We start from the raw sequence: 15138 nt of genomic DNA, 5'->3' as shown, positions 1-15138 counted from the left end.
CTTCAATATTTACCTCGAACCGCTAGCAGAAGTACTACACACCGCCAATATCTCCTACCACATGTATGCCGATGACACCCAGAACTACATCAAAATCTCTTCTCCAGAGGAGATTTTTTCCCTGAATGAGGCCTTGAAGTGGACTGTCCAATGGCTCACCTCCAACCAGCTAAAACTAAATGCACAAAAACAGAATTCCTTTTATCTCCCCACCCAAAACCAACCCTGACATTTGAGAATGGACTAAGTCGATCACAGCCCAAACTGCCCACCGACCATAGTGGACTCTGCCAAATCCCTTGGAATAACCCTGGACAGCAGCTTGAATATGCGTGACCACATCAACTGGATGGCCAAAACCGCTAGGTTTCACTTGAACTATCTAAGAAAATAAAACCTTTCCTTGACACTCCCAACCTAAAAATGGCAGTCCAGGCACTAGTTATCTCCAGACTCTAATATGGATGCTCTACCCTTTCGGGCCTACCCAAGATCTCCCTGGACCCCTGTTAGATTTGGGGGTCTCTAGTTGGCAATGGTTTGCACCTTTATCCAAATAGGGACCCTTGCGTCTAGTCAGGGTAAGGGGCTACACTCCTAAAATAACCCCTTGGTAGCTTGGCACGAGCAGGCAGGCTTATCTCAGAGGCATTGTGTAAAGCATTTGTGAACACATACAGTAATACAGTGAAAACACTACAGAGGGACACCACACAGGTTTAGACAAATAAGTATTCTTTACTAGACTTATCACAAGACCAAATGACAAACATCCACAATACTGTACTCAAAAATAGACTTTAAAATGGTAGGAAATAACTCAGTTCACTTAAGATTGCAAATGTGACACTTTACTCTCAAAGTACCTTGGAAGCGTAACGCAAAACAAACAAAAGGGTTGCAGGGAAGGTGATGCGTCGGTTCCTTACACTCTGGGGAGTGGATGGGTTGGTTCCTTACTGCTGCGCAAGGGAGTTGATGCTCGCTTCCTTACTGTGTGCGGAGGTGATGCGTCGGTTTCTTACTGCGATCCGTTGCGATGATGTTCTGGTGCCATACGACAAAATGGCGTCTTGGTTGCGGTGCGACAGCGTAGATTCGATGCGTGCACGCCCGATGGCCGTGCGGCGACTCGGTGATCTCAGAGCCGCGATAGGCCCTGCGACACGCTTCTCAGGTGATGTGACAGCGACCTCTGCGGCGGCGGCAAGCTTCTCCAGTGATGCAACGCACTTCGGTGATGCGATGGCAGCAGCGGCGGCACGCTTACTCGGCGATGCGATGGCAACTGCTGCAGCAGCAACACGCTTCTCGTCGTTGAGTCTCGCTTCTAGCTCCCAGCGACACACAGTCTCTTAGAAGGCCCAGCACAACAGCAGGCACTTCAATTCCCAGCCAGGGAATTCAGGGGGGAGCTGGTGGTGAAGTCTTGTATCCATGAGACTTCAGGCAGGAGGCAAGCTCAAAGTTCAAGCCCTTGGAGATCTTCTACAAGATAATGAAAAGCACACTCAGTCCTCTTCTCCTTTCTTTGGCAATGAAGCAACCACTGCAGGCCAACCCCCAAACACACAGCACAGGGGTAGTCTCCCCCTTTAGCTTCCTGGTTCTTCTCCTCAGCAAAGGTTTGTCTTGATTCCCATAAGTGATCTAAAGTCCTGGGTTCTGGGTCCCCCTTTTTATATCCAAAAATCATTTGTCTCTGAACGCAGAGTGTCTGTAGATAGTCCAAACCCGTTCTGGGTGCATTCTGCCAGGGTACAAATTCTTCCTTTGTCAGTGTGGGCCAGGGTCATCAGAAGCACCCCATGAGGTGGAGCCAGCATTGTGGAAGGCAGGCACAGCCCTATTCAGGCCCAGGTGATACTCCTCCCACCACTCCTCATGCAGATAGGTCTATTCAGCCTTGTGCTGACTCACCCTGTCTCCTGAGCCCCCCAGCCCCTGTCACTCACAAACCAGACATGGAATACACAACCTAGCAGAGGCAGGCTTGGATGGTTGGGTAAGAAAATACCTACTTTCTAAAAGTGATATTTTCAAACACAGAATGTTAAACCTACCTTCACTAAAAGGTGTATGTTATCATTTGGAGTTCAGGCATACTAAATTAGTTTTTCTACCATGTTCCCTGGGTCATTTATGATTATAAGGTGTTAAAAACAAACTGCCCATTCTGGCCTATGGGGACATGTAGCCTTGCAATAGTAAAAGACAAAAATGTCTGTAATTTACTATCAGGACATGCCACACACATCAGGACATGTCCTACCTTTTACATACAATGCACCCTGTCCATGGGCCTACTTTAGGGGTGACTGATATGTAGAAAAGGGAAGGTTTGGGGACTGGCAAGTGGGTGCACTTACCAAGTCAAGATGGCAGCACTAGGCTGCACACAGGCTCTGCAATGGCAGGCCTGAGCCACAGGTTACAAGCTGCTCCGGTGGGTGGCACAATCAGTGCTGCAGGCCCACCAGCAGCATTTGATTTACAAACCCTGGGCACATATGGTGCACTGTACTAGGGTCTGACAAGTAAACCACATAAGCCAATCATGGAGTCACTAATCCATTACAACAATTTACAATAGGGAGCACTTGCACTGTGGCACTGAATAGTAGTGGCACAGTGCCCAAAGCATCTAGACCAGCAAAACATATAGCAAAGACACAGGAGGCAACAGCAAACAAGCATTTGCAATGCAAATAGGTCTCGCATTTGTGAGTTAGAGCTATGGACGTTGTAAATGGCAATTTCTTTTTTACCTACACGTTTTATTTTTGGAGTGAATGTATGCAGAGGGCGAAATCCCTAAGAAAAGGTCCTGCACTTAATAAACATATTGAAAAAGACGCAGTGTGGATTGTGTCAACAATTGCTTGGTACGTACCTCATGGGGGAAGTGTCGCCACACATGCACACTGTGGTGCTTTAATAATGCGAAACTCATTAATAAAAGTACTGCTTACAGACTAAACAACGCGATCGGGATCAGAGCATGTGAATCTGAATCCCGGCTTCTCTTTCATTTTCTGGACTATTTGACTCACTATCCTGCATCTTGGTTATCGCCAAAACACTGGGAGGCAATGAAGTTTGCCAACGGGGCAGGGGGGCTTCGGGGGTACATGAAAATGTATTAATTGCCTAGTTGTCAAAGGTTGCCCGGTGCTATTAGTTAAAAGAGTGCAGATTTCATTAAGATATTAAGGAGTACTTTACTCGCCTCTATTAGGAAATCGACATTAACTAAACAAAATGCCAGAATGCGTGTCAGTTTTCACAGTGTTTTAGACAGTACTGGTTGCTTAGTTTCATTGCATTAATTTTTGTATTTACTCTTTTACACAGCATCCAGAGTAGGTTACCTAACCCCAAATCCCTGAGTTGTTAAATGGCCATAGAAGGGAGTCTTTTAAAGTTGAGCAAATGTGTCCAAATGTAGTTTTGGTAGTGCCATTGAATGATCAGCCAATGAGGTACTCGATTAGCAGTTATTTAACTACACGTTCAAAACGTGTGGCTGTTGTTTGTTTGTACCCAACCACCACTTTGAATGCGTTTATTAACACAGAGGTTCATCTACCAGACAGTGCTCACCGAGGGGCGACTAAAGCACAGAACAAAATGTATTAATTTATCCTGAGTGTGAAGGCACCCGGAAGGTTTAGGTGCCCACCCGAAGAGGCTAGAGATCCTAGTGCTTCTACAGACTCTGCCGTCCTCCTCTGCACCAGCAGGGCACAGCTCAGAATCTGCCGCTTCTGCTAAGAATAGGTGAGGGGGATGAGGTTGGGGCAGGCGGGAGTTGCCGGCAGATTTCCAGGTTATTGAAAGGGATGATTCTGAAGTGAGGCAATGGAGACTGACTTTGTCTGTTTGTCTGCACCAGTCTATTTTTCTACCATCTACCGGGCTCACTGTCATGTATCCACTCATCTCTCTTTGTTAGAGGTGCGCAAGCCAATATATTAATTAGCAGGTAGAGCCAGCCGGAGAAGAGCCAAGTGTATACGAGCCAGTGGGCGAGACGTGAAAATGATCGGCATGTTAAACATACAGTAAACATGATGTAAATGTACGATAATGTCTCTTCAGAATTCAAAAAAAGTGCATTTCTTTAGTGCGTCACCTCAGTACACAAGATTATAGCACTGAATTGAGAGGAAGTTATTAAAAGTGCTTGTTTTAAGCACGAGTTAAAACACTGCTGCCCCTCCTGCCCGACAACAATGCCATTTGTGAACTAAGAGGCGTCAGTTGCCATGCATACCACGAATGTTGCCTAGAGTCTTATTATATTTAGAGTAACATTAAAATCTAGTTAATTAAACAAGAGAAGTTTTTGTACAACACGCATCTTGAACGCGCATATTTCAAGGTGGCAATAATAAAGATGAAAACGGAAGTGCCAGCAGGCAAGAAAACACGAACAAGAGTGGGGGGAGGGAGGGGAGATTGAAAAGTCACAAACTGAGGGAAGGGGCGATGGGGTGGGGAGACAGGGAAGAAAATAGTGTTAGGAGTAAAGGGGACAATAGCCATGGAAGGATACAAATGAAGAATGAGGAGGGACCAACAAGCCTCAAACCAATCGGAAGGCAGCATTTAAGACAAAAGCGAATGGGCAGAGAGTGGGAGGAGCTTCCACGAAGCTTCCACACCACAGTATATACTGCATGCTTTGCAAAGCGATGGCAGAGAATGCGCACTGCAATGCTAGACGAGGCCTAAAAGAAAATAGTGCTAGGAGTAAAGGGGCCAATAGCTGTGGAAGGATACAAATGATGAATGAGGAGGGACTAACAAGCCTCAAACCAATCGGAAGGCAGCATTTAAGACAAAAGCCAATGGGCAGAGAGTGGGTGGAGCTTTCACAAAGCTTCCACACTACAGTATATACTGCATGCCTCGCAAAGCGATGGCAGCGCATTCGCGCTGCAACGCTAGGCGAGACCTAAAAATGGAAGGGAGACCCACGCCAATGGTGCCAGGTCTAACACCCCCCTAAAAGCCTGCCTCAACGCCACCGCCAGACTCCTAACAGGTTCTAAAACATTCACCCACATCTCACCATATCTGAAAGCTCCGAACTGGCTTCCTCTTGAAGCCAGAATCCAACTTAAACTGGCATGTATCACTCACAAGGCTCTAAACACTAAATCCCCTGCGTTTGTCGCCCAGAACCTCGTGGTATCCGGAGGATCCAGAACCTCCCGGTCCTCCAGAGACACCCTGCTCCAGCCTCCGCGCTTTTAAAAGCAAAAAACCTATAATCGTGCGTTCTATGGGGCAGCACCAAGAATATGGAACTCATTCCCGCCCGTCATTATAAGAATTCCGTCTCTGGCATGTTTTAAAAGGAAGCCAAAACCTTCCTAATGGGCAAATTAATCTCCTAATTCTTGCATTGCACTCACCTTCAGCGACCTTGTTTTTATTCTTTTACTACTAAACCTTGGACTGAGCAGATGCTATCCACCCGGCACCTCCTGGCACTCCACCCTTATATTCTTGGAGCTTTGTTCTTGTAAAATGTTTCTACTTGTTTTTATCCCAACTGTTCCACCCCCCTACCTAAGTCTTATTTGTATACAACCTGTTAACCCTGTAAAGCGCTCTGATACCCTAACTGGTTAGGTCCGCGCTCTATAAAACGCAAGTAAATAATTAAATAAGGCAGGGTGCACTATATCTCAGGTGTGGGCATATATGCACGAGTAGATATGCCCCTACAATATTTAAATCTAGTCTTAATATTCTAAGTGCCAATGAAGCCATAGAGAGTACATGTGCTGGAAGCTCGACAATTCATCCAGAGCACCATGATGACTTTACTGAACCCAGGACTGTTTGGTACCCAACAACTCCTCTCAATAAACTCACAGAGGTGACCCCTGAAAACATACCAACACTGGTGTGATCTCGGACTGGCTTTAGGCAGCCTGCTACCACGAGACATGTTTCTGTCCCATTGTCCCCTAGCATCTCTACTTACATGCGCAGCTGTGGGTTTTCTTTGTCCGTTCTGGCCTGAGCCTGCATCCTTTCTTCAAGATCGATTTACCTCACTGGTTTGCATTGGGCACTCTGCGCTGTGCTGGCACTCTGTACCTGGCCGCCCCTGTAACGCTGAGGGTGTAAATTTGGTGCTGCCTTGTGGCACCCCCTGTGCTTACTTTAACCCCGGGAGACTGGGTTTCCAAACCGCTTTACTAATCTGTGAGCAGCATCGCTTTGATTACCCCATTTGTCTATATTGGTGCCAGATTCCGATTGTGAACCCTGCACTCAGCCACCCCTGTGCCACTGGAGGTGAAGATTTGCTACTTACCTGAAACTTGCCTAGTGCAGATTCTTCATCCTGAAAACCAAGATTGTAAGTTGTATAGTTACCTGCAAAACTGCACTCTTGTTTTCCTACCATAGATTAACATTTTTGAACTGAAAATTACACTATGTCCACTTTTAAAAGTGAAAAGTATTGCTTATGAAAAATGTACTTATCTTTTTACGTATATCATGATCTTAAAAAAAATCTTGAAAGACGCGTATTTTTATAAAATTGGTGTGTATCTCCGTGTTGAGTTGTGTGTCATTTATTGGTCACTGTATATATAACAAATGTCTTACACTCCCCTGTGTTAGACCTATAGCTGCTCGACCACACTACCACAAAAAGAGCAATTTGGGTTTACACCAAGCCCTATGCTGGGGGAATCTCTGTACTCTGCACGATATAACCACTTAGGAGTATATCATATAAAGCGCCAGCTTCCTACAGTCAGCTAACAGGTCCTATCACTACTGAGGGATAAGGATCAGAAAGTGTTGCTCTCATGCTCAAAGTGTGTATAAGGAAAATATAGCCCAGGACAAGCAGGAAAGTAACAGAATGAATGTACCTACCCCAGTGCAGGCCTTAGATTCCCTTCTGGTATTAGGGAAATAACTTTAAAAACTTGCTTGTGTTAGAAAGGGATGACATGCTCAGAGGTGATCTACCTCAGACAAAAGTGGCAGCCTCCCCAGTGCTTGATGAAGGTGACACAAACATAGCCCTCCCTCTCCTCAGGTTAAACCGTGAAGTAAAGGTGAATCTGGCTCGCCCAGTGGACTTGTCAATTCCACCAGTGGCATGTCTGGAGATTCAGACTCTTCAGCTCATGGGAAAGTTCTTATACAGCCTTGGGAACATCATGAACACCCAGGATCTCCCTGAGAAGATGAAGCAGCTAAAAAAGGAATTAGCACCACAGTCTTTATATGCTGCTGCTGACTGAGAGAAAGTGTGCGCCAACCTGTTCAAAGCAACAGTCAGAATAAATAACATCTTCAAAGGGAGCAATTATGGAAACAAGTACAAATGAAACAATCAGAAAATCAACTATTGCACCCACAGAACGTATATGTTTTACTTTTTCAATAACAGAACTTATATGTTTTCGTTTTTCAATAATGTTCCTGAGATATGCTCTAGAACTACATCTGATTCACTAGAAAAGCATCTGGCTGCTGACCGGTGCAATCAGCAAGGAAATGAAATCCTCTCGATAGCATAAGTCTGCAAAATTCCTCCCTGTTGTAATGCTGTCTCACTTCCTCCATTCACCTCTAAAAAGAGGCTAAAAAAAAAAAAATAGGCTTCCATGCCTAGCCCAGGAACATTGCTTTCTAAAGAAATGTTAACTGAACAGCTCATCAGAAGCATTGTTATTGCACTCACAAAGATAAAAAAAAAACAGCGAAAAACGCATGGAAAAAACCCACAACAAGAACAGTAGCATTCCCTATCAGGCCCATAGACTCCCATTCTCCTCATCTAATTATCATATGCAATGGCATCATCCTTCTGACATAAATATTAAATAACCTCATTAGCACACACGCAGTACCCTTCTCTTGGATAAATTATATAGATCCTGTATCTGGTAAAAACCTGTTGTAATGCCTACCCTTGAATAAATGACATATTACCCTATTGAAATAAATAACCTAACACCCCATGGCATATGAACAGCGATATCAACGTGGGCTAAACGAAACAATTTCAATACTGTTTCGAAAATCCCTCTCGTTTTAGATAAGACGTTCTTCTGGTATGTGCAACAGAATGTCCAGGCATGGGGCATGGAATACTCAGCTACACCTTTCCTAAGGGCTTTAAGTAGAAAGAAAACAAGCATTGGCATAGCCAATAGGTCTCGCCTTTGGGCCCTTCAAGTGTTTAGCCATGCAATAGTTGCATAACTAAATACTTATAAGGTCCCAAAAGCGAGACCTATTGGCTATGCCAAGCGGCCGTGCGGCCGCGAAAGTGATCGCGATCAAACATCAAACCGGCTGTGCGGCCGCCAAAGTGAAAGTAATTGCGGTAAAGCGTGGCGCGCGCGCGCGCCTGCGCACATGCACTGTAGCTCTAGGCTGGCCTGGTGGCACTTTTTGGAGCCCTCTTAATAAGTCTCGCCAGACCAGCGCATGCGCTGGGTCAGGAGAGACCTAAAAACAGCGGGTCTCTAAAAAGGACTCAACCTAAGAAGCGTAACTAGGACTCCTAATGGGTTTTGGCCTATGTAATTCAGATGCTGCTTAAAACACGTAATCAAAAATCCTGTGGTTAGTATAGCATGCCACCTGACCAGCATTTTGGTGCCTCTCTGAGCTTACAGCTATTGCATCCAAATGTATGACACAGTAACGGACAAGCAACTAAAACAAACCAGACCTCTTAGCCTCTCCAATAAGTCTCTCCTGTTTTGAATATCAGGTAAATGAGAAAAAGTTGATTTCCTAGTGAATAATTAGAATTCTGAAAATAGAAGACTGTGAATTAAATATTACTAATTTCTAAAGAAGGGTAGTGGTTTTCTGAGCGTCACTTCTTCTCTTCCCTTCACACCACTTTCCTCTGAAGTCTCTCAGATACATACTTATGCCCTTTTTGCTCCTCACATCTTTCTATAACTTTTCATCTACATAACACACACCTCATCTCTCTCCTTTGCAGCACCCTCTTTTCACCCTCTTACATGTATTTCCTTGCATCTCCATCACTTCACAAAGTCTCCTAAACACACAACGCACTCCTGTAAAGCACTGCTTTTTATTTTCTCCGTCAGTATTTTAACAGGCGTGTAAATCCTTCAAACGCAAGTACAGAATCACAATAGGCACACATGACCACTCTGTGCAATTTGCAGAGGGGCCAAGGGCTGGATAAGCATTTATTTTGAACATCTTTATGGCCCACTGACAGATACTGTGTGAAAGTGACACTGCGCATCATTTTCAGAGCTCTCAAGCGTGGCCTGCTATAAACAAGCACCCAATATATAATGCTAAAAAAACCTACAGAAAAAAACAAGCATCATTAAAGAATGCAAAATTAAGTAAAACACGTGAAATGTAAACAGAGACTATATCGTTTAAATGAATTACCTCGACGGTTTGTACACTGTTCAGAAATCAAAAAACGTTTTTGCCTGTAAAGTTAAAGTGACAATATCTTTACAGGCAAAATGTAAGGTAATATAGGGCAGAATAAGGGCCAATTTCACTACAAGTTTTTTTTATCACTGCAGGGGTCTGTATCCCGGAGACTCTACCAACCAAAAGCCCTGCTTTTGGTGGAATTTTGTCAAAATTTAAATCATCAGAGATGGTATACACTGCTGACCCGCCAAAGAGGATTCTGTGATCAAATACCCACCACTACAGTTATTTTAATTATGATAGTGACAAAATTGTTATGGGATATTCATTGTAAATAGGATTGTAATAAACATTTTTCCTCTTTCACATCTACTTGATGGTCACTACGTTTTCAGTAACATTTTGCACAATGGAAGTTACTTCTCATGGGACAGATTTTATTTTTCTCAGCTCTATTAGGATCAAATTGTTTCAGATATACCATTACACCAGTGACACTCAATGGTATGCCCAATTCGTTATATCTAATGGAAACAACGGTTTCAGACAGACGCGCATCTCAAGCTACAGAACAATAATGCCTTCGAATATCAGGGGTCGTGTTAAAGTAATATTTGAATTAACGTGTCCCTATTTGGTACTGCTTATAAATCCTATTATCAGGCCCAATATAATATAAAAAATAATCTTTAAAATGCAGAATTTTAAACTAGTTTGGGTAAACCTTGCACTGTTCCATAGAAAAAGGCACGGTCACTCATTCTACACCTTATTGCTCCAAGCTACCTCAAATTGACCCCCTTTCGAACTTCAAAATGGTAGTACGTTTGAAATCTCTCCGTATATGAAAAGAAATTCCAACGATCCTGCAATACGTTTTGTATAGTATTTATCAAATCACCCGGTACTAAATAGTGAGGTTTCTGAACCTCGTTGCACGTCAGTATCGAGCATTTTCTGCTCTTTCGCTCAAGCGGAGATTTAATTTGAGCTACCAGTGTCTCCTTTTCTTTTTGAGTGTTACTCTTCCTCTAAAGTAAATCGCTTATTAATTGCCTACATTTTGAACTTGTTTTAATATACGGAACCGAAATTCCGTAGACTGCTCAATAATTTAGTTAAAATATAGTTACCGACTGCTGGTTCGTTACTACTGTCTGCTCTGCTTGCATCCGCTTCCTTGACTCAGTCTCTGCGCACAGCTGCTGCTTTTGTTGTTGAAGCTCAGTTGTGACTTCCGGGTCAGGTGACTACCGGCAGCGTCAGTCAGCAAAAATCATACGAATCTCGTGACCGAGTCTCTTATGAAGTCATGGCACAATGTGAAAGCGAGCGGCATTTTATTACATTCAATCGTAGTATGAAAAACAGGCGAGGGAGGGTGTTGTATTTGAATAAGTTGATTACATCGTATAAATGTCTTGGCCTTATAGAAACCTGGATGTATTGTATTTTCATAATTATAGCTTTGTACTATGCCGTATTACACAACACCAGAGTTGAATGAAATATTCCCTTTTTGCTGAGTGGCCAGAAAGCAGCGAACAGTTATTTTTAGATGTGTTTACTGAACGTAATTCGGAGATTAATGGGGGAGGGGAGGGGGGGGCAAGCCGACACCAGACCACTTTTATTGTGTGTGAAAAAGGCCGCTTTATTGAAACAGGTGCATATCACAATTTAGACTCCTTGGCCACGGCCTTACAAAACTAACACCTCGCTATACAATAATTTCCTGACCCCTTGTTTCTTCCCCCACCCCTACGATCCCCACATCAGTTCCCCCATCCCCCAAAATACAACATAACATTCCATAACCAACATATAACCCAATCCTACACCATGTAGCCTTTCCAACTCCCAAACTCCTCTGACCGTAACCCCTACCTGCCTTCTGTGCAACTGTAACTATCCAACCTCTAATCTAAACTTATCCAACCTGGATACCCTTTCCCTGTTCCTGGACCCAAATTACCAAACCTATAACAACAAACACTAGCCAATCCCGGCCAACTGTCAACCACCCCGCCACCCAGAAGAAAGGGGGAAGTGTCGGCGGATACGCCTCTTCCTCCCTTTTTTCTGCCCCCCCCGTTAAGTTTTTCCGCGTGAAAACTTAACGCCTGTAAACCCCCAGCAATCGTGCCAACGCCTCCCGCAATTCCAAAAGATATAGGTCCATCCCCATCCGCGACAAGTGCACCCCATCATCCCTGAACATCTCCTGCGCATCATAACGGATATCCCTATGTGCCAAGCGGCCTATCCCCAAGTGACGACAAAAACTCACCATCTCCGTGTTAAACTTTCTCCTCGCCTTATCCACTGCACCCGGGTTTACAGCCCCCCTCCAACTCCTCCGTGGGACAAATTCAGTCCAAACAATGGAACAACCAGCCCATCTCTCCTTGATCGACACCAAGTCCTTTTTCATCGCCCGCATCAGCGCCAAACCCGTCTCCCTGACCATGTCATTCTCTCCCAAATGTAGCACCAACACATCCGGGCACCGACCCGCCCTTAAAATCCCGTTCAATACCGGTACCAATTCCTTCCAGCGCATGCCGCCCCTACCCCTCCACCCCACAGAGAACAAATCTTTATTGAACCCCAAACGTTCCCCAAAGTAGCTCTCCTGTGCCTGGATTTGCGCCCGCCTCACAAACGAATGCCCCACAATCCAAATGGACATCTCCCTGGCGAGGGGTCCCATAACCGAACCTGAAAAGAAAAACAAGAATGAAAACCCACCAAACCCCAACTAAAACCTATTTTGTTCAGTCTTTTTTTTTTATAGCACCCCACCCCCTGTCTTGCTGCGCACATAACGCTGATAGAAATTCGATGACCACCTCCCCAACTTCATGATGTCCCCGCTGTCCCAACCCCTCGCATGTGCCTCCGACGCCGCCCCAATTCGGAAAGAATGCGTGCCAAAACCCTTCTCCTCGACCCCCAGTCTCCTAAGTGCTTTACACAGCACTGCCAGCAATTGCGAAGCTTTAACGCCCCGCCCCTGTCGATGGGAAAAAACCAGGTCCCCCAACCCTCCAGCGCATGATTTCCACCGCAAACCCCACCGAAAAGGACAAACCTTCGGCGAGCGCCCTCTCTTCAGAGCAACCCATTTGCCCCGACACTTTTGATCTGTCTTCGCCTTCCGGAGCCAAATACTAACCACCTGCTCCCCGAAAGAGACCTCACCCCAAGCCAGGCCCCGCTCCCCTTTGGACCCCAACAATTCCGACACCCGAAAGGCCCCGAAAAACATCCAGGACATGAGAGTGGAAAACCGTGTGGCCTCCCCTTCATCCCAACACACCTCGGGTAGGACCCCCATCACCCCGTCTAACAGCTCCCAAGACAGTGGTTTCCTCACCCATGCAATGCTCCCACATTCCCGCGCCCAGCCTTCCAATATCCGAGCCCCCAGCTCCCCCGCGGATGGGGCGTAGCCCCACGACAACTTCCCGACGAAAGGAACCCCCGCCAGCTTGCCAACTATCGTCACCTTCGTCAGCCCTTTTTCCACCAGGTCCAGTATGAATTGAACGACATCCTCCCGTCTCGCCCCCCCGGAAGCCCGCCACTTCACCCCTGAACGGACAAACTCTTCCCACGCCGCCCAGTATGCCAGCCTCGTAGACTGCGCTAAAGAGCCTAGAACCAATTGTAGCATCCTGTGTTGCCTACTTCCCATAGTTGGTTCGGCATTCTGGTCGGGTTCACGTCCGCGTCCTTGGCGAGCCCACGGAATCTCCCCCACTGTGAACGAGACAAGGCATCCGCAATGTCATTGTCCACACCTGGCACATGCACCGCGCGAAATGCCATATCATGTCTCAAACACCCCAGCACAAAAACCCTCAACAACTTGAGCACCTGCGCGTCCCGCGCCGACTGCCTGTTGACCACCTGCACCACTGCCATGTTGTCAATCCTGAACGTGACCTTCTTGTGGGCTAACAAAACCCCCCATAGCGTGACCGCCACCACCAAGGGAAAGAATTCCAAGAAAGCAATGCTCCTGCCTCCATCCAACCATTCAGCGGGCCAGGGCTCTGCACACCACCTCCCCTGCCAGTACAGCCCAAACCCCTTGCTCCCTGCTGCATCCGAGAAAATCTGCACATCCCACACCATGTCCACCTCTCTCATCGAAGGCACCCCGTTAAAACACTGCAGGAAAAACTGCCACATCCTCAAGTCCTCCCTCACCCCGGCTGACAGCCGCACATGATGGTGTGGCGGCCTCTGCCCCTCCAACGCTCTCCCCAGTCGCCTACAGAACGTCCGCCCTACTCTGACCACCCTACAGGCAAAATTGAGATGTCCCAGCAACACTTGGATGTCCCTGACCGTCACCTTCTGTCGTGCCAACACACTGGTCAGCAGCTCCAACATGTTTTGCTTTTTATCCTCCGGGAGGCGCGCTTCCATCAGAACGGAATCTAGTTCAATGCCTAGAAAACCAATGCCGTACTGGGACCCTGTGTTTTCTCCGGGGCCAGTGGCACGCCCATGTCCCCCATGATCTCATGGAAACTGTCCAGAGCCTTCTGGCAGTCCACGGAGTCTGAGGTGCCGACAAAAAAGAAGTCATCCAAGTAATGCGTCACGCCTTGGTGACCCATCCGTTCCGTAAACAACCATTGTAGGAACGTGCTGAAACATTCTAAAAGAGCGCAAGACATGGAGCAGCCCATCGGCAATGCTTTGTCCACGTACCAGTGACCGCCGAATTGTATGCCCAACAGATCCCAGTCATCTGGATGAACTGGCAGCAGCCGGAAAGCTGACTTGATGTCGCACTTTGCCATCTGCGCTGTTGCGCCCGCGGTCACCACCAGTGACATAGCCACGTCAACAGATGAGTAAGACACAGTGGCCGCACTTTCAGCAATAAAGTCATTGACCGTCCCACCTTCTGGCCATGACAAATGCTGTATCAGACGAAACTGACCCATCTCTTTTTTTGGCACCACTCCAATGGGTGACACAATCAAATTAGGCAACGGCCAATCCGGAAAGGGTCCCGCCATGCGGCCCTCCTGTACCTCTTTGTCCAGTTTCCCTTGTACCACCTGTGGGTGCTCCCGTGCCGATCTCAAATTTTCCGCCCACCTCCGGACCCTAGGACCCTCGTACCCCAACCTGAACCCGTCCAGAAACCCCAACCGCAGCTGCTTCGCCGCCTCCCTGTCTGGATAACCCCCGAGAGCCTCTACCAAATTCTTCACCTTAACCGGAGTACGAGCCCTTTGGCCCAGGCCCCTTAGCCCCCCTCCCCCCTCCCCCCTCCCGCCTGCTGTGACTGCTGCTGGCCCCCAGCCTTAAAGGTTCCGGACTGCCACTGCTGACCCCCGTGCGACTGACCCTGAGCCCCCCAACACTTGACCAACGCATGTCGCTTGCCGCAGCCTGAGCATTCGTGACGAAAACGGCAACACTCCCGCGTGCATAGTCCTTTGTTATAGTCCCAGCACGCACCCTTCTCTCCTGTCGTCCCCCTGCCGGCTCCACCCACCCCCCCTCGGGTGGGACCCCCCGGAAAGGGCTGATATACGAGCGGTAGCCCGCTGGCCGTAAAAATAGTCTTCCCCGACCTCGCGAGCCCCATCGTATGCTGCCACAAATCCGTGTCCAGCTCTCCCCACTTCGCTTCTGTATCCCACGCCATGCGCGCCCGGAATTCCTCATCAT

General features: G+C 47.0%; 1 protein-coding gene across 2 annotated transcripts in view; it reads right to left on the bottom strand.

Annotated features, from left to right (window-relative positions):
- The window catches only part of TMEM144 (transmembrane protein 144), a 240369-nt gene extending 229672 nt beyond the window's left edge, over positions 1–10697 (bottom strand). The window contains exon 1 of one of the 2 annotated variants that reach the window (XM_085641726.1): positions 10569–10697. The gene's annotated coding sequence lies outside the window, so the exon portion shown is untranslated. The remainder of the gene's footprint in view (positions 1–10568) is intronic. The other variant, XM_085641727.1, reaches the window with a different exon arrangement.
- Between the last annotated feature and the right edge of the window lie 4441 nt (positions 10698–15138).

Source organism: Triturus cristatus, chromosome 2_2 (genome assembly GCF_964204655.1).
Source record: "Triturus cristatus chromosome 2_2, aTriCri1.1, whole genome shotgun sequence".
Lineage (NCBI taxonomy): Eukaryota > Metazoa > Chordata > Amphibia > Caudata > Salamandridae > Triturus > Triturus cristatus.
The sequence above is the reverse complement of the archived record's forward strand: the minus strand, read 5'-3'. Positions and strand labels throughout refer to the sequence as shown.